Genomic DNA, 19,077 nt, shown 5'->3' with positions numbered 1-19,077 from the left:
ACTGTTGCTTTTTGGAGCTCAGTAATGAATGACCAGTAGCTGCAAGGCAGCTTATTACTTCTGTTTAATACTGAGAAAAGTTTTGAGGTCACTGAGACTTGGTAGGCATTGAAGATAACCTCATTAATTTGATTACAACAACTCTGCGTTAGGTGTGAATGAGACATTAGTGATTGGGAAGCCTACATAAAAAGCACGAGGAAATTCTAAATGCTGTTGTTGGTCCTTGCAGTACCGTTCTTACCCTAACTGCACCTTAATTAGTAGCTAAAGCTCCTGACAAAAAAATAAGAGTTTGGAAAAAGCATCTGTGTTCTTAATCCCCGTTCATGTTGTTTGGATGACTATGTAGCTTTTCCTCTTGATTTTCTACAGACAGATCACTATTTTGTATGGAAAAGGTCTGGAGAGAATAACAGCAGTTACTCTCTTATCAAGTGTTGACAGCTAAGGACCATTTCCAGCTTTTTAGTCAGTTCCCTATGTGCTTCTGTTAAGGTCTGGGAGCTGACCAAAGAAATGGCTCCCAGAAGGTTGGTTGGTGCATCTCTGCAGACACACCAGGGTTTCTGTAGTGGGGTGTTTGTGCACAGAAGAATTTGTCTTTGGAGCATAAAGCAAAGGCATAGCTTAAAGGAGAAAATGTTTGCGGTATTCTCATATTGGGTTCCTCAAATGATGCATTTTCTTTTTGAGTTCTTTACAGAGAGAGTGGTGAGGTGCTGGAACAGGCTGCCCAGAGAGGTTGTGGATGCCCCGTCCCTGGAGGTGTTCAAGGCCAGATTGGATGGGGCCCTGGGCAGCCTGGTCTAACATTAGACGTGGAGGTTGGTGGCCCTGTGTGTGGTGGGGGGCTGTTGGAAATTCATGATTGTTGAGGTCCCTTCCAACCCTGGCCATTCTGTGAGTCTATGCATAGATGCCGAATGCTGAGGAAGTGTTTATGAATACACACTCAGTTCATTGCTCCCTCCCAAGTCAGTGAGAGAACCTGTAAGGCCCCTGTGACACTCACTGCTGTGCTCTATCTCACCAGATTTCTTTGGGAAAATAATGCTGGATAAAAGACAGGAAAAATCCCCCCCCAGAAAAAAAGCATTTCCTAAGGTTTCAGTTAAACAAATGGATAGTGGTGTTTTAAGGGATTCTCCTAAGTGTATTCGGGAGCCTTTTTGCCATAGCTCTAGCACTTCTCTGAGAAGATGAATGCATAGCATAGAGGTGCTCATGCTCTGAGAGAGGCATGGTCCCCAGCTTGCCCTTGTGTGGTGTTCTCCCAGCCCATGTACAAGAGACAGAGGCAGCCCTTGACACCCAGCCTGCCTGCTGCCACTTGTTGAATTCTGTCCAGGGAATTGCCGTCACCTAACGATGAACAAGCAAGCCGGCTCTCAGAGCAATAGGAGCAACCTTCCTACTGGGCATCGTGTCCCTGCAGGCCCCGTGTCAGCACGGTCCCCTTAGCCACAGAAAGGGGCAGCGACACGCCCTGCTTCCACGGGGCGGGAGGGCGGACCCTGCCCTGACCACCCGCCTCTCACAGCCGCCCCCAGGCGGGAGGTGCCCCGCGCGGCGATGGGCGCTGTTCCCGCCCCCGACGGCCGCCAGGTATCCGGGCGGCGGCGCTCGGCTCCCTCCGCCGCGGGCAGCGCCGAGACGGGCGGCCACGGCGATCCGCCGCCTGTGAACGCTGGAGGGGGCTGTCGGCCGCCTCCTCCTGCCCGCGGCTCCCCCTCCGGGAGGGGGCAGGGTTAGGGGAGGCGCGGTCGCGCTGCCCGGCGTCCAGTTCCCGCTTCCCCAGTCCGCGAGCGGCAGCCGCCTCGCTCCTCCGCGCCCGGCCGGGTGGGCTCCCCGCGCTGGAAGCCGGACATGGCGACCCTGCTCCCTCCAGCCCCCCGCCGCCCTCCTTCACCCGCCGCTGCCGCCTTCTCCTCCTCCTCCCCGCGGAGCTTTTAATGGCTCGGACCTCCGGCGGCCGAGCGCCACTGCCCCTGCAACAGCCGCAGCGAGGAGAGCCGGCAGCCCCAACCCCGCGCACGGTAAGGACGGCACGGCGAACAATGGGGCCGGGCGGGGAGCGCGCCGGGGGCTGCGGGGCGGGCGGGGGGAGCTACCCTCCCCGGGCGGTGACAGCGGGCGGGCACCGCTCGGCCCGGCGTAATCCCATTAGCTCCGTAAGCCGCGGGGCGGCACCGCGCAGAGAGGCAGCCGCCCGCTGTCCGGACTGCGCCCGGCCTCGGGGCAGCGGGGGCGGGCGGGCGGCGCGGTGCCTTTAGTCGGCTCCTGAGCCGGGAGCCGGAGCTCCGGGGGGCAGCCTGCGCTTCCCTCTGGCCGCTCCTCCGCTCCCGGCGGCCGGCTTCCCGGCCGAGAGAAGCGGAGAGGCGGTTCAGCCGGCGGAGCCCCCTCGGGGCGGAGGGCAGCGCGAGCGCTCTCCGGGCAGGAGCCGCTGCCCCGCGTCCACGAGCGGCGGGGCCGGTAGCGGCCGCCTGGGGGCCGCTGCCTTCCGCGGGTCACAGCCCGCGGCCGGGGCTCCGCGACGCCTCCGCCGTGGCCTCGTGTGCGGGCTGAGGAGCCGGCAGGAGAGTTGTGAGCAGGCAGAAGTTTATTTCCAGAGCGGCAGCTTGCCTGTAGTAGGCCTTATCTTTTGTGCCTCCACTTTTTTTTTTTTTTTTTTTAAAGCATACGCGAACTCTGTGGAGCCTTTTTTTTTTTTTTCTTTTTCCCTAAGTTGCCAGATTTGCTCGGCTGCTGGCATGAAATAAATGAAACGCGGTGCCTATCTCTCCTCAGTTCCAGCCTTCCTCGTGGGCATTCCTGCAGAGCAGCGTGTCTGTCCCTGCAGAATGGGAAGCGATCACTGCATGGGAGCAGAGCGGCTCGGCCCTGGCTGTTGCGGTCCCCAGGATACTTTGACTCTCGCTCCGGGTGCTGCTTCCAGTCTGTGCGCACAGCGAGCAGTTGATCCTGGAGCCGGGCCAACCACAATAACGCTTTCCAGCAGCCCGGTTAAGCAAAGCCCCAAGCATAAGCGAAGTCCCAAACGTTCTTCTGAATTAAGATCTTTCTTTTTTTTTTTTTTTTTTTTCCCTCTCTCAATAATTATTTCGTTCTTCTCTCCTCTCTGTACTGATGGATGTGGTGTCCGGCTCACGAGTGGGGCAGAGCCATCCAGAAGCCGGAAGGAAAGCAGTGAATCCACTCTGTGTGTGTGTGAGTGCATGTTCCAGTCACCGAGTCCCATCTGCAGGGACATGGCTATGGGCCGGGATCCCCACGGCCTTCCTGCTCAGTGCTCCCACAGGGATGGTGCAGCCTCTTGCTTTCCTTTGGAAACAGCAAGAGTCAGGGTTTATATGTGACATGTCAAGCTCTGACTGCTATTTCTGAAAGTTTAAATGATGCTGTGTCTACCCAAACACTGAGTTCTTTTCCCTGCAGACTGAAGCTCAGATTTAGCTATGGAATGAGTTATTGGCACTGGGGCAGCTGCCATCTTCATGGGAAGGGGTCAGGAAACTGCATTTTTCTGCTTGTTTTTTGCACAGCCTTATGAACGGCCACTGAAATGGCATTCTTCTTCTACATTATTTTCTCGAATAAGCCAAATAAATTAGGAGAGTTTATTAACGAGGGCAGAATGTTTGACACACACAGCAACACGCAACTTCAAGATGTCAGGAGTCAGTGGGAGACTGAAAGTATAGCACCAGAGCCTGACTTCTGCTCGATGGCTGTGTTTCAGATTGGAAATTCCTTTATTTCTGAAGCTGACACAGTTCATCAGTTATTGTGTAATCAGTGTCCTAAAACTGGCTATGTGTAACCAGATTTTGTGAAAGAAAATCATGGATGATGAATGACCGAAGGGGAGCTGCCATTTAAGTGTGATGGTTTAAGTAAGAAAAGACTTGCTCTAGGAGATGTATTTCTGCATTAAAATTCAGACAGAGAATTGTAAATGTATAGAACCGTTCAGTAAATTTTCCCTGCTGAATTGAGATTAACATAAGAAAAAATGCAAGCCTTTGCTTAAGAAATTCATATACGATGAGAACTAGCATTTAATTAAAAAAAGAAACCACAAAAATTCTTGATGCTGCTGAACATGAGGCTGCCAGTGCTGGCAGCTTTTTAGGTTATATGTGTTCTGTGATGGAGCTGCACTCTTTGCCTCAAAATATCTTTGCGTTAAGGCATTGGCTTCCTCTTGGGCTGACACTTCTAAGAATTTGCTCTCTGGAACGAGCCTCCCAGGGTACTTGTGGAGTCACCTTCTCTGGTGATATTCAAGACCTACCTGGACACTCTACTGTGTGACCTGCTGTAGGGACCTGCTTCAGCAGAGGATTGGACTCAGTGCATTACAGAGGTCCTCCCTTCCAGCCACTGCAGTTCTGTGAAATGCACTGACTCCCAGGCTGGAATCTGCTGGGAAAAAAAAACTGGGGAAGGTGTGTCACTGGACTGTCTTGTTCTCAGTGCTTGCAGTGAAAATTTGGCCAGCGGGCAGAGAAACTTGAGGACTGGCAGTGGGCTGAAGATTTCCCTGTAAGTTGCTGGCTGCCTGTGCTTGTTCCCTCATTCATAGAGGCACAGAATGGCTTAGGTTGGAAGGGACCTCAAAGCCCACCCAGTTCCAACACCCTGCTGTGGTCAGGGCTGCCACTCTCCAGATCAGGCTGCCCAAGGCCCATCCAACCCGGCTTTGAGTGCCTCCAAGTGCATATGAAGTAAAGGGATCTTCCATAAGGGAAAAAGTGGCACCCGCTGACACTTGCTGAATATTTCTGGAGCCCAACCAGTGGATATTAGCACAGTGAGGTGGTAGGTGGTGCGTGTCAGCAATGGGGACGGCTACAGTAGGTCACCTCCACTGGTGCAGATGTTTATGAGCATGGCATACTTAGCTGAAGGTGCTGTGTTGAAAAATAGTGTTTCGTAGGGGATAATTTGCTCTACCAAAGAGTGTTATTGTATATCTGCTGTAGTTTCCTTGGAGATAAATAGAAGGCATTACTTTTGGAACTACCTCAGTACATTTTTATTTTATTTATTTATTTATTTATTTATTTTGGAAAGCATTATAAAAATCCTGTTTATTGACTTTGTCCACCAACTTGCCTCACTAGGTCTGTTTCTTCTTTTGGAAACTGGTGTGCTTGTCTGAAAAGGGCCTTTCCAGACCTGATTCCATGACCTTGAAAGGTCACAGTTTGTGTACTTTCTACAGTGGGTTTTGTTGTTTTTGTGAATGCTTGACTGACTGTAGGTGCTGAGTAGGCTGTGAAGTTTGTAGTTTACAGCTGGACTGCTGACTTAGGGGGAGAAAAGGGGCGATTGCTTTTCTGGTTGTAAAGGCGCAGAAGACTAATTACAGAGGTATTAAAGGTCATTGGGCTCAGCCAGCTTTGAATTTGCACAAAATGTCAGTAAATTTGCCCTGCAGAAATGTAGATGAGACAGACAATTAGGTCAGCCTTCGTCAGATGTGGGCGCTATCTTGTTTGTAATCAATTGCAGCATTATGAGCTCTTTAGGCTTGTCTGTAATGAAATGAAGTTGATTAAATATTAGGAGAGAGGAAAATATGAGGCACCTTTTGGGGGGATTTAAGAGATGGAGTATGAAATGACTTTTTAAATCTGGATATATAAGTTGTGGGAATTATTTTTAATGTTTGGGTGTTCAAAAAAGGGCTTAGTGAAAAAGAATGGCGGCTCTGTTGCTATTCAAATAAAATGAAGCCTTGTTAGTAAAGTTAGTGGAGGTGCCAGCGGGCTGTTTTCTGTTGATCTCAGAGGGAATCATGATTTTTATAACAAGCCCTTGGAAGTTAGGCATCTGTTCTGGCACTGCTATGTAGAGTGGAACAAAGAGCGTCAATCCCAAATCACGGTGTTTGGATACTGAGATTCATGGCAGAAGGTGGCCGTACAATGCATGGTTGTTGCTGGGTGTGAGGAAATGGTGCAGGGCTGGCTGGTACGTTAGTGTAAGGCAGTGTGTTTGCTGCCTGGGTTTTCTGCCCCAAGTTACAAAGTGGGTGTTGTGCTGAAGCCCACTGCAAGACCTGTTGCTGCTTTCCTTACCCATGGGGCCTTGCTTATGCTCTGTTCTCATGCTTGCCATTAAATATAAATATATATATATATATATATTATTTTTTTTTTCTGCTACCTTAGCATCAAAGCCAGTTGCTGCTATCCCGTGGTACAAGATTTCTAAAAGAAGTAGTGATGTTAAGAATAATTTAAGTCCTAGATACCTTCCAAATATGCCAGCTTTGTTTTGGAGCCACAGTAAGGGTGTGGAGCTTGCAGGGTGACTGGACATCCCAGAATGTCATTCCATCCTGCACATTTCCTTACAGAAATCCTGTAGAGCTACGTCACACAGATAGCTCAGTCTGAGGGAAAGCTGTGGCTTTTTGAACTGAGATGTTAAGAGCAAGCCATCTCTACTTGAAGCAACAGCTTCCTTATAGTGCAGACCCTGCAGCAAATAGGATCAGTGCCTCTAGGGCAGGCTGCTGGGGAAACTGGCTTGTCTGGTGCAGTTTTTTTTCCGGGTCAAAAGATGACTTACTGGTAAGCTGGAGAACCTATCAGGAGTGCAAACACCACCAAGTTTCAGGTGTGCCCTTTTCCTTCCCAGAGGCTGCTGCTCCTTCTGGCCCCTGCTGCTGCCAGTGTACAGTGGGCCCTGCTGGCTGACTGATGCTCAGTGACCGGGGTTATTCATAGAATCACAGAGTATCTCTAATCACCAAGGGACCCATAAGGATCATAGAGTCCAGCTCCTGGCTCCATACAGCACCACCCAAATGTCTGAAAGCAGTGTCCAAATGCTCCATGAACTCCTGCATTCTGGGCCGTGCCCGCAGTACTGGGCAGCCCGTTCCATGCCCACCGCCCTGTGGTGCAGACCCTGTCCCTAACCCCCAGCTGCCCCTCCCCTGACAGCTCCATGCTGTTCCCTCAGGCCCTGTCACTGTCACACAGAGCAGAGCTCAGTGCTGCTCCTGTGCTCCCTGTGAGGAGCTGCAGCCGCCATCAGGCCTCCCTTCAGTTCCTCTGCTCTGCCCTGAGCACACCCAGGGACCTGAGCAGCTCTTCATATGTGTCCTCCTTTCTAGACTTTTCAGCACTGTCTCTCCTTAGCCAGGGACCCTTATTTCCAGTCACCTGTACCACAGGCACAGGTCACAAAGAGATTTGTCAATTTATTTCAGCAGGAGATGTGGCACTGGGCTGGTGATCAAACAGCACAAGGAGGGTCGTACTGCTCAGTAACCTGTGTACATTTAATTGGCTCTTTCTGCTCTACATCATGTGTTTTTTCTGCTGATTATCCTCTCTCATATAATTTCTTTCCATGCCTGGATTAAACGGCTGAGCTGCAGACCTTGTGTTCATTTCTCCAATACATCTCTAAAATGTTATTTTTGGTCGTGTCCCAGTGCCTGTCTCCCAATGGAACAACACCAAAGGTGCTCTGGGGGATCTTGGCTAGCCCAGCAGTGGAGCAGGCAGCCTGCTCATTAGTCTTTTATGTCTCTCCTTATCAGTTTTACTGTGAAACTCCCTATCGCTTCGCTTGCACATGTTGGAATAATGAGGTGTCCTGTTTGGCAGGTTTGTGTAGTGGTGATTCTGGCCTGAAAGTTCAGGGGAGGGGAAGGCTGCTATTAAATAATATGAAATGGCGAGTATGTCTTTGGTAGTGGCCTTTTTCCCTTCCGAGGTGAGTTTCAAGCAGTCTTACACAAAGAGGGGTAGAAATTCTGAGCAGGCTTTAAGGCTGAGTAATACAGGAGTTATTTTCCCTGACATTAATATGTAACTGAAAATGAGTTGCAAAAATAAACCTCTTTTAAAGAGGACAAGAGAGGCTGCGGGGGTACTGCTCCCTGCCCTGTGGGAGCCAGTCTTCCCACTGCTTGGAACACAGCAGGTATCTGGAGCCCGTCACTGCCGCTGTGCTCTTCCTGTGATGGTGGGAAGGCTACGCAGGTGTGTTTGGGTGGAGGAGGAGATCGATTGCTTTCTGTTCTTTCCTTCCTCTCTCTCATTTCTCTTTCAGCCTGCCATGAATTATCCAGGAGTTTGCTGCCACTTGTGGCATGCCATCAGGGTGAAATGATTTTGGCTTGGCTTTATTTTGCTAATTCTCTGCAGTCTTACGATTGCAATAACAGTGGTTACAACTGAGAAGAGTCTGGCCAGCTCTTACTGTGGTGTATAATAGCAATGTCTTTTTCAGATTAAGGAAAAGCATGATTTGTTTAGTTTGTCCTGCCTGCAGTTATTTTCTCAAACATCAAGGCTAAAAGGGAAGGTAAAGATCTTGTAAAAGTAAGAGTCTGCAGAAATTGCTGTGGTTTGTTTTTTTTTTTTCCCCATTCAGAGGAGTTTTCTTGTTTTCCATTTAGTGTTTAGACCCTTAACAATGTGGCAAATATTAATGGGAAAGCGTGGAAGGGAGTTTCAGTTCTTGGACCTTTCAGAGGTTTAGGAGTGTGTGTAACTTCATGTACCAAGTAGTTGGAGTGCTTTGTAGAAGTTACCCTCTTCATGTGAACCTGCAAGAATAACCTCCACAGAGGCAATCTGCAGCCTCTGTTTGGAGACTTCAGCTCTTGTCTTCATGGAAATTCATCCTGAAAATCTGTTTAGCACTGTGTTTGTTAGACATATTTACCTTGAAGATGCTAAAAGTTAATGTTTCTGTTGCAATTTCAAACTGAGGCATTGCTATATGCACGTCAGAAGGCTAACTATGACTGTGCTGTTGTAACCAGTGATTATTATCTTTATTAACTTTTTTTTTTCAGTTTAGCTAAATTAATTGATGCAATGTATAAAATAAAATTATTTCTTGTTCTGATGCAGAGCCATTTTTTCCCCTCGTGTCCTTTGAAATGTTGAGAGTAATTGTTAGTACCAGGAAAAATAAATACTACAACCCATGAAGAGAAATAGAAAATGAGCAGAAAGGAGAGGGTTCCTAAAATTTATGATCAATAATGATCTTATGATTCTATAAATATTGAACCTGAAGGTAGCAGAAAATATCCTGGCAGTTTCTCAGTAGTAAATAAATAAATAAGAGATAGCAGATGGCATGATAGTATTCTGGTGGAGAGGAGGGCAAACAGCTCTGCCATGTGAATATCAAAAGGGTTTTAGAAGGCACTATAATGAAGTCCTGCTCACAGCTCCGCATTTGCTAATAATACCTGAATTGAGAAATAAGTTGCAAATGGTACAGTTCCAGTGACATGGGGTCAGTTTGCCTGAATGAGTGCGTCAGAAGTGAACTCAGAAGAGAAGAATTTCCCAGTAGGCACGTAGGTGGCAATTTCTCATCCCCTAAATGTGCAATAAGAAGAGGGGACGGTGTCAGGAGAGGGGTGAGGAAGGGCTGGTGGTGGGGCAGCAGCTGTGGGAAGAGCATTGGACTGGTAGAAACTAACCTTTGCTAGCTCTGGTGTTCGTTGACTGAGCATGTTGTGTAATGGCGCTTTTATCCCATTAAGCAGCAGAGCTGTGGGGTAGGGGCAGAGAATCCACATGGAATTCATGCCCGATTGTCCACCATCTGAAGTGCACGTTGAGGAATGTTCCAGAGCCCAAACTAAGAAAATGCCAAGGCAATACCTTGAACACGAGCATTCCTCCTGTAATGGTGTGTGCAGTGACTGCATGCTAAGGCACCAGAGAAATCACTGGAGCAATCTCTGGTTGTAATAACGCTTCAAGGATCGTGTGAAGCAATGGATGAGCAAATGACACTTGATGGCAGCTCTCTGCTTGAGAGAACCAGACCCAGGGAAGCCAGTTCTGTCTTCCGGAATCAAGAGAGAGTACGTGATGGAGGGGAGCCAGGGACTAATAGCAGCACACGACGAGCGTATGACTGAAAAATTAGATCATTGCCCTGACTGAGTGGGATAAGTCTATCTGTTTGTCCATACTATGAGAAGGATGAATTCAGAAGCTTTTTTTTTTTTTCTGCAGCCAAGCTGTAGACTTTTCATTTTCCTTCGATTATAAAAGCAAAAAAGCCAATGGGAAGCTTCCCACTCAGTCTGTATATTCAAGAAAATTCAGGCATATATGGAAAGGAATGAAAACCAAATGTAATATTCTTCTTAATTGTGTATTTGCTGAGGTTGCTTTGACTCTTAGGGTTGTTGGAAAAATTTCATGGGACAGTGGATTGAAATCCACTGCAAAATCTACCTTCAGGTTTCCTTTATTTAAAAGCAAAAGTAATGTTTGAAAATTCTATTTTCTTATTACTTGAGCTACATAGGCCAGACAATAGCCAAAGTGATGAGAACAAACCAGCTAATATATGGACAAAGCAGAACCTGATGAAAGTTGAAGAAGCTAACTGGAGGGATGGTGAGTCTGAGTGTGGATGAGTGGATGTAAAAAACAGAACTACATTTTCCTTCTCACTGTTATATAAAGAAATGAGAGGGAGGGCTATGTATACCTTATCATCTTCGGTTTGGAACCTCTGCAGAAATCTGTGTTCTTGAGGATGTTTCTGGCTGCGGGATGACATGATGCCTGTCCTTCAAGAAGACTGAAGGGAAGGGAAAGTGGTAGCTCCACATCTACACAGTTATCTGCAGGAAGATGCAAACTGCTTCTAGAAATTGTAGAGCCTTGCATTATCAGCTGCTCTGGGTTAACCTTGGAGCAGGGTGTCTTTTAGAGAATGGGATCGGAGAAGAGTTCCAGCTTGGCAAGGAAGATGTGATTTGGAGATATGGAAGAGAAAATTAATCAGAATAATAGGTCTGGCCCTTGCAAGTAGGTTGAGCCTAATGAAATTAATATCTGGAAATTAATTATAAAACCAACCTGATAACATTTAATAGGACTTAGAAGATATTTGTGAGTAACTCTTTTTTTTTTTTTTTTTTTTTTTTTTTTCCTCAAAGGCATTCCCAGGAGCAGATTAGGATTATCTGCTTTTCGTTTCCTATAGAATATCCAAATCACAGCAAGCAACCTACTGTGCTCGTGTGTGTGTTTCCTTTTGCAATCAAGCAACAGCTTGGCTCAAGTTTGGAAAAGCTGAAATGCTGGAGTGTTGGATTATATGATATCAGCCGGGGAAAAGTTCCTAAAGACTTTTGGCACTGCCTGATTCTTGTGAAATAAAATACACTGCAGCAATTTGTAATTCATGTGTGCGTGTTAACCAATGGCTGCGTTTATTCTAAGCATTAGCTAGCTTGTTTATGCTAGGTCCTGGAAAAGGCTGTTTTTTCATTAGACTTCCAGGCTAAATTTAATTGGAACCTCGTCAGGAAGAAAAGCTAGTTGGGTCACTTTGGAAGTGTTTAAGGAAGGTTTCGTAACTCGTTCTTTGGTATTCCTCCAGTAAGGCCGGATCCTTTTTATCTGTGAAGCTCGGAGCTCCAGGGGACAATAAAGACTCAAACCAGTCGGAAGTAATTGCACCGAGATCATCAGCATAGTTTTGTTTAATTTACAGTGCGTGTTTAGTGCTCTCCTGTTGGGGATGTTTAATCAAACTCCTCGTGCTGCAGGGACGAGGCAAGGAATCGCAGCACTGTGGGTGCTCGCCTGGGGGACCTTGCCTTGTGTGTGTGTCGTGTGGTCGTGGGAAGGGAGTCGTAAAGCTGGGTGCTTGTGCTGGAGCAGTTCTCTGCCAGGCTGGGGCCAAAGGCTGCCTATGGCTGCCTGCTTTTCCTGCAGCCTCACCTGGCTGCAGCGAGGTGCTTAGGGCACCATTGGAAGGGAGCTCCACTTATGTATTAAAGTTGCATGGCGATATATGCCACGGGGTGTTTAGCCCATTACTTTGCACTTGTTTTTTCTGTCTCCCCTTTATTTCTCCCTTCTTTCCCCTCCTCAGAATTCTGATGTCTGTATTCTCTGATTTAGTAGCACATTTCTTTTGTCTGATTTGGTAATGAAGTTGAATTTCTTAGAGGGTGAAAGAAGAGCATAAGGTAAATGGAGGTTCTGTCCTTCTGCTGCCATCATGTATGCTGCTGCCAGAAGGCCTGGGAAGAGGCATTACCTTGTCTTAGTTTTAATGACAATTCATGAGCAAAAATACACCCAATGATACCATTGTCATTGCAAGGCTGAGATTAGGGAAATGTATTTGATTGCTAGAAATTAACAAATATATGACTTTTCTTGAAATAGAGGGCAAAGAATTCTGACTCTTGATAATTTAGATCAATGCATAGCTGAGATTTTCAGACAGTAAGAACTGTTCGGTGTTCTCCAAACCTGGTGGTACTGATTATGCATATAATAATTTACCTACTTTTCCTTCTTGGATTCTACACACATTTTTGTTTCCTGTGCCTTTTTTTTTTTTTTTAATGCATATCTGCGACAGCATTTCATAGTGTTTGTCCGTAATATCTGTATCGACCTTTTCTATTGATAAAACAAATGAGATGGAAAGACACGCTGTTAATTTTATGTAAAGTTTCAGTAAGCTGATAGCCAAAGTTGTTGGTGTAGAGCCCTGGAACTTGTTGGCTGTTCTTCCACATCTTCAACAAGTTTAGCTCTGTGAGTTTTGAGCATTTCTTCCTTTCTATTATTCTTCCTGCTTTCTTAACAGTAAGCAAGGAATGCAAATCTTCGGAGGCTTATCTGGAGTTTCGATGGCCCAATGCTGCAGTTCTAAACACACCTTGTTCTGTACTGTGTGATTAAGGAAGAAAAACTTTAAGAAAACATGCACTGATTGTAGAACAGTTACCAGCTCTCAAGAGAAGCTGGTTATTGATGTCTCTGATCATGGTTGATTTTTTTTTTTTTATCATTTGTTTTTCCACTGGGAGAAATGCATCTCATTTTTCCATGGAATCACAAGTCAATATTTTTTCCTATTGCTTAACCTTGAAGAATAAACACATATCTTTTACTCTGTGGTAGGCTGGATGTTATATTCTGATTGCTTATTACCACTGATATTATCTATTTAAATTTTTGTTCAGCAATTTGTAGAGTGAGGTTCCTGCTTCTCCTTCCCATTGCCTGCAGAGCTGTATTTCAGTGCTGAACTGAAGTTTTGGGGAACTGCAAACTTGAGCCAGACTTTGTAGGAATTTTGGCAGTTGTCCTGAATTGTCTTTCGTGTATCCAAAATCTGATTCAAGGTTGCTCCCTATAAGGGCTGATATTTTTATACAGGCTTCTTTCAAATGTCATAAATACCACTGCTTCCATTAAAAGAAAAAAAAAAAACAACAACCAACAAACCCAAACACTCCGTGTAGTTTACGATCTTACTGTTGGGGATTTTTCTTCTGGTAAATTGGCCTTTGTGAAACTGCTCGGATTCTTCCTGTATCTTGAAACTTCCTACTCAACTTGCAGACCACATCCTTCTGTGCCCCTGTGAATGGTTGGTTCCTTGCTGCTCCTGTTCCCTTTTGTTCTGCTTGGGACTGCCCAGCCTGGCACAGGGGTTGCTACCTGCAGAAGGAGAGCTGCCTGGGCACTGCTGGGGCTTTCTGCTAATTGGCTTTTGGAAAGATCACGTGTAACCTAGTTACTGGATCATTAGATCTGTCAGTCTTTCTCCTGGCTTCTGGATGTTAATATTTCTGCTCGAGCAACTATTTTTCTTTTTATAGAAAACAGTCTGTGCTGCTTTTTCTCTTGAAAATGGAGTTATGTGTTATTTTTATGCTGAGCTAAAGCGGTCTGTGATTAATAACCTCAAGGTTCCCTTTTGTTAGCACAGACGTAGTCATTTTATCTGTTTTAGTGAAGCATAGATCCATGGTGACCAATTTTGGTTAGCGTGTCTCTATTTTCTGGGCTGAAGGTTGATGGCAGAAGTGCATCTTGTTATTTCTTGGTTATGCTGAAGACAGAAAGGGGAACAACGTACCAAAGTGGAGCACAGATACTGTTCTGCATGACATTAGAGATGTGTTATGATTATGAAAAATTTAAAGCATCAAACTTATTCTTTAAGAACTTCCTCTAACAAGGAGTTCACTTACATAGCTCTGAGCAGTGTAAGAGCCTTCAAGCGAACTTGACCTTGCTAGAGGAATTGAGAAAGGTGCCACTGTTCCCTGAATCCGTTATCAGAGGTTCTCTGCTGCCTGGCAGTACGTGCTTCTCACTGACTGAGATGGTCACTAATTTTTCCTTATTAGATAGATGCAATCTAGAATGTTCCTTACTGAACAGATCCATTAAGAGAGCTGCCCAAAGGACAGCCTGTTTTTGCAGAGCACGCAAAAAGTTGCAGTAACTTTGCGAGCTGAGGGCTGCAACAACACATTATTTATTTCTCCTTAAAGCAATATTGTGTATGGCTGTTCCTACAGGTCTGTATTGCTTGGAATTTACTAATTGAGGGGAAGAGACTTTACATGGAATGAATAGTCGTACTTTAATTTTTTAAAATTATCTTTCATTAATAAAAAGAATCCCGATTCTTTAACTTAAAATATCTAACAACTTCATAGAAAAGTAGCTGCTGTTTGTCGGTTTCCCCATCTTAAGCACTTCAGACAGATGTGAACCAAGCCATGGCTCTCCCAAGCTGCACGCATAGTTAGTGTTCCCTAACTCTGACTAATTGCTCATAGCAATAGTTGCAAGACTCGTGCTTGGTTGCAAGAAGGCTGCAAATGCCAGGGCAATGACTGTGTCTGCTTTGTTTAGTAATAACCTCAGTGGTTTTTCTAGCAGTTTTATTTAAACTTGACTCACTGAAAGAGAAGTGAGAGTCACTTGGAAGCTGAACTTTCTAACAGAAAACACCGTGTAGATCTGGTAAATGGGAATGAAACAAAGGTTCATAGGAGCAAGCGCAGGAGAGATGTGGATGGCAAAATACTGGCTTTTGGCTGATCACTGAAGGGTTGGGAGTGTTTTGTCCTGAGTCCATAGGATGCTCCTGCTGACCTGGCTGCACTGTGTGGGCTGAGGATGGTGCTGTCTCTTCTGGCATGCTGAAGGTGAAGTGGGGACATCATGCTGGGAGAAGGGGGAGTTAGGGCTTGCTAGACAGCAGCATGCGTATTGTATGTGGTCTTTTGTTGCTTTTTCTCCCTGTTGTCCTGTATTGCAAGGATTTAAGTGCGTTGGTAGCTGTTCAGCATTGATTGTAGTGTGGTGACTGATTAAAATGAGTTCTCTTTCTGTAATCTCTAATATCAAGTAAAGCTTATCAAAATTATTGCAAGGCTAGAAAATAAACTGGCTCATATTTAGAGTTTGCTTTAGCATAGCTAGGACTTAACATACTTCCTGGTGTGAACTTTTCATTCTGTGTTGCTGTGTGTAAACAGGCTGCTTGCTCTCTATCCAGGGATTGCTCATGCTTCCCTGAAGTATTACCTTGCAGGTGGTATTGCAGGCATCATCTTCTCTTTCACAGTGTAAGTACTTGAAAAGGTAACATAGCACTGTAGGTCCTTCTCGTGGTGTATGCAGAAAATGTCCCTTCCTATAGGCAGAAATATTTTATGTGGTCTTTTTTTGAAGGGGCAACAGGAAGGAAAGAATTCCATGGCCCTCTCTAGGTAAGCAGGCTGTCTTCCAACACATATTTTTTTTCTGTGTTTTATTCTGGGTGGTCATATCTCCTCTGAGATATTCCTAGTCTGCAGCATCATTCAGAAAAGCTGGTGCTCATGCTTCATACTTCACCTTCAGGATCTGCTGGCTGAAGGAGAAACTAAAGCATGTTTCCATAGAGCCAGATGCAGAAACACGAAAACCATTTATTTCCAAACCAGTGGGGAAACATCCCCCTTTCTGAAAGGTTCCAGCATTCTTATGGACTATTTGTGCATAGATTGATTGGGAATCTCCTGGTTGTAATGCAAAATGTTCATTTGTTGTCTTATTCTGTGCTATCCCAGCTGTGGAGACAGCTGGAATGAGGATTTTTTTGAAGCATCAGAAAACTGGAAGAGAAATGTTTGAACTTTTTGGATGTTTAAATTGTAATGGGAGGTCAGATTGCAATTGCTGGCAGCACTTTTCTAGTAATTCACTAGGATTTCCAGTAAAATTATTTCAGTATGGAGGCAGCAGCTTGGAAACGTTAACTTAAAATGAGCAATGTGAGATGGCTGCGAAGTTTAATACAGGGCTTGGGAAGAAGAACAGCTGTGGAAGGTAAGCAGGCTGACTCCAGGGCAGATAAAAAATAATTTAAACATCTTTTCTTAAAAACTTCCTGTTAGGAATAAAGCTGGCAAATTAAATTTGAACCATAGTAATTACTGCTGCAGGGGCCTTACCTGTACCTGTTAATTTCACTTAAATAAAAAGCTTTGGGTGGGTGACAGCTGAACTAAGTAGGTCAAAAGATGCACCCTTATATTTTAAATGATTTTATAATAAATGAGGTCTAAAGGAGAGCTGCGCTTACATTTTTTTAGATCTCTATTTTGATATCTTTACGTTGGATAAAGTTCTGTTTTTTACATTTTTGGAAGTGCAAGCATATTCATGTTTTGAGACACGGAAGAGGTTGTGAGTTACAAATTTGATTTCAGCTTGGCTACCAGATGTGGGGAGAATGTTCTCTTTTGGAATAAACTCAGGATTGAAAACTCATTTGGGAATTCAGAAAGCAGGAGAGCTTTTTCTTCTTCCTTTATCCTTTTTTAATCTATGAACAAGATAATCAGATGGGAGAAAATTGGGATTATGTATGTAACACTTGAAATATGTAAAGAAAAAAAACTACAGCTGTCTAACTGAACATAAATCAGGTATGTTACAGGGCCAGTGGTTTTTTTTTTTTTTTTTAAGACACCTAATAGATTTTCTCAATATTTCAATAAATTTGACAGCTAATGGATTGAAAAAATTATTTATGATCACCAAACCTTAATCTTTCAATTGTATAATAAATCATTTTGTTTTAAATAGTAATCATGTTTGGGGTATTTTTATTTTTTTCTGATGCATTTTTAAGATGATGTTTTGGACATCCTAGTGTTTTAAATTTAGTTCCTTCCAATCAAAGTGTGCTGAAAGCCACAGTAAAAAATCAGCATTGCAGAACGAAGAGAGGATCATCTACTGATTTCTAACACAATAGCTGTAAAAGCAATACATGTAAATGCAACTACATCAAACTTAGGAATGCATGTAAATATTGTGTAACTGGTTGGTTATGGAGAGAAGAGGCATTAAAGTAAATGTAGGGAGTTACCTAATTGCAGATAAATATTTGCAGGATATATCAGTTGATAAACACAAACCTCTAGAGAAAAATGGCAAAAGCAATCTTCATGTGAGTTTTTGTGCTTGCTAATGAGTGTTATTTTTCTCCCATTTGGACCATAAAATTTATTAAAAACTCTTCAAAAATAGTCTTTTATTCCCACTTTCCCAAATTTAATGTAGCAGTAGAGCACATACTGAGTATTAGTGAGGTCAAAAGAACATTGTCAAGGTGCAAACTGTGACATCACGTTATATTTTTTAAATGCTGAAGGGCAGCTGGACAGAAAGACTTTTTTGTTGTTATTACTCAAACTCCATTTGTTTCCAAGCAAGGCCTGTGCTAATTCTTCTACTAGTCCTAGTCTGGGAAGCTCAATATCATGAGTGGCACAAGCCTGTGCTCATTTGTGCCTATTTTTGATTTTCACCTCATTTTCCTCTGCAGACTGCTTGATGCGTGGCTGATTGTGTATTCAGATGAGATTTCTTTCCCCTATACATGCGAACTTGAATTTCCTACCACTTCACTTCTTGGGGGGTGAGTAAAGTAACCTCGATGCAGATCCTTCCAACCACAATTCCTGGAAACTGCAGGCTGTTGTGGGCATGTTTATTTTTTACTTGTCTCCTTGCTGTGATAACCTCAACTTTTTGAGGAAGGGAACAGACAGTTTATTTTAAAACCTGTAAGAGCAGAATGCCATTTACATAAGCAACAGCAGATCCCTTCATGCTCCCAAGCTCAAGTTTCCTTTGTAGAGACTAGGAAGGCTTTTTGTGAGTCTGACCAAACTACGTCTGGAGTCTAGATCGATTCTACCTTGTGATCTTTAGAGGTTTCAACAAGGCAAGACTGAAAACAAACTCAAAGAATCGCACATACGCTTAAATTGAAAAGTGCTGTGCTTGAACTTTCTCTTACAGAGTTTTCAGGAGCTTGGTTCAGTTTCTGTTTGTCCTTGTAGTCCAGGGCTGTTTTGCCCTCTGGTCTCAGTGAAGTTGGACAATGGAGGAATACTCTTGGTGATCTGATGGGTAGTCATATAGTTTTGCAGAGTTTTCTCATGCCCTTCTTCACCTCCCTTTCTCCAGCTTTTCTCCCTTGTGGTTCCATCCAAGCTTTAATTTTGCAATAATGAGACTTCTAAATTTTTGCTTGCATACTATTTGATACCAGAATTAGCAAAGATGTGCCTGCTGACCTCCTTTAACAGTTCAAAGATTTCAGCACTTTCTCTTTTTGTGGTTTGATCTAGAAGAGATTGTCATAGTTGTGGCAGTGGTTCCCAGAATATTCATCCATGATTTATGGCTAGTCACAGACCCTCTCATACACGCCTGGTGTGACAGTAGCTTCCCATTTGGGTTAAATGAGAGTGCAGTTAAATAGGCTTTTGTTTAGGTGAGACAATAGTCTCTGAAAGATGTTTTTCTTAACAAAGCTTTTAGGAGACTGCGGGCTTGTGCTGAGCAGTTGGAGCGCTGCTGGTGGTTGGCTTCATTGTCTCACTCCTTGGCTGAATGAATTCTGAAGCACACAAAGAAGCATGTTTAAAAATTGTGTCATTTTATGACAGTAATTGTTCTGATACTGTTAGCAGAAGGGTTTAGCAAATTCCCCTGGAAAACATCTTTGTTATACCACTTTGACTTGCCCACTGAACCTGAATACAGGAAAAAAAAAAAAAAAAAAGACTTGATTGCAGCAACACCTGGTAGATGCTCTGTGTTGAGCATATAGCAGCGTAAGAGGAGCAAAATCCAGAGGCTGTATGCAGAAGCAAATAGGGCAAGAGAGTCAGTATCTCTGAAATAACCTTTCAGGCAGCGGTACGTAAAAACTCCATTTCAA

General features: G+C 44.4%; 1 protein-coding gene across 6 annotated transcripts in view; it reads left to right on the top strand.

The window, feature by feature from the left end:
• The first annotated feature begins 1,721 nt into the window (after positions 1-1,721).
• The window catches only part of FARP1 (FERM, ARH/RhoGEF and pleckstrin domain protein 1), a 202,736-nt gene continuing 185,380 nt past the window's right edge, over positions 1,722-19,077 (top strand). For 2 of the 6 annotated variants that reach the window (XM_085215599.1, XM_085215597.1), the window contains exon 1: positions 1,728-2,039. The gene's annotated coding sequence lies outside the window, so the exon portion shown is untranslated. Of the gene's footprint in view, positions 2,040-17,670; positions 17,764-19,077 lie in introns of all 6 variants that reach the window. The other 4 variants (XM_085215598.1, XM_085215602.1, XM_085215601.1 and 1 more) reach the window with 4 other exon arrangements.

The sequence above is a fragment of the Meleagris gallopavo genome, chromosome 1 (genome assembly GCF_905368555.1).
Source record: "Meleagris gallopavo chromosome 1, MGAL_WU_HG_1.1, whole genome shotgun sequence".
Classification (NCBI taxonomy): domain Eukaryota; kingdom Metazoa; phylum Chordata; class Aves; order Galliformes; family Phasianidae; genus Meleagris; species Meleagris gallopavo.
The sequence above is the reverse complement of the archived record's forward strand: the minus strand, read 5'-3'. Positions and strand labels throughout refer to the sequence as shown.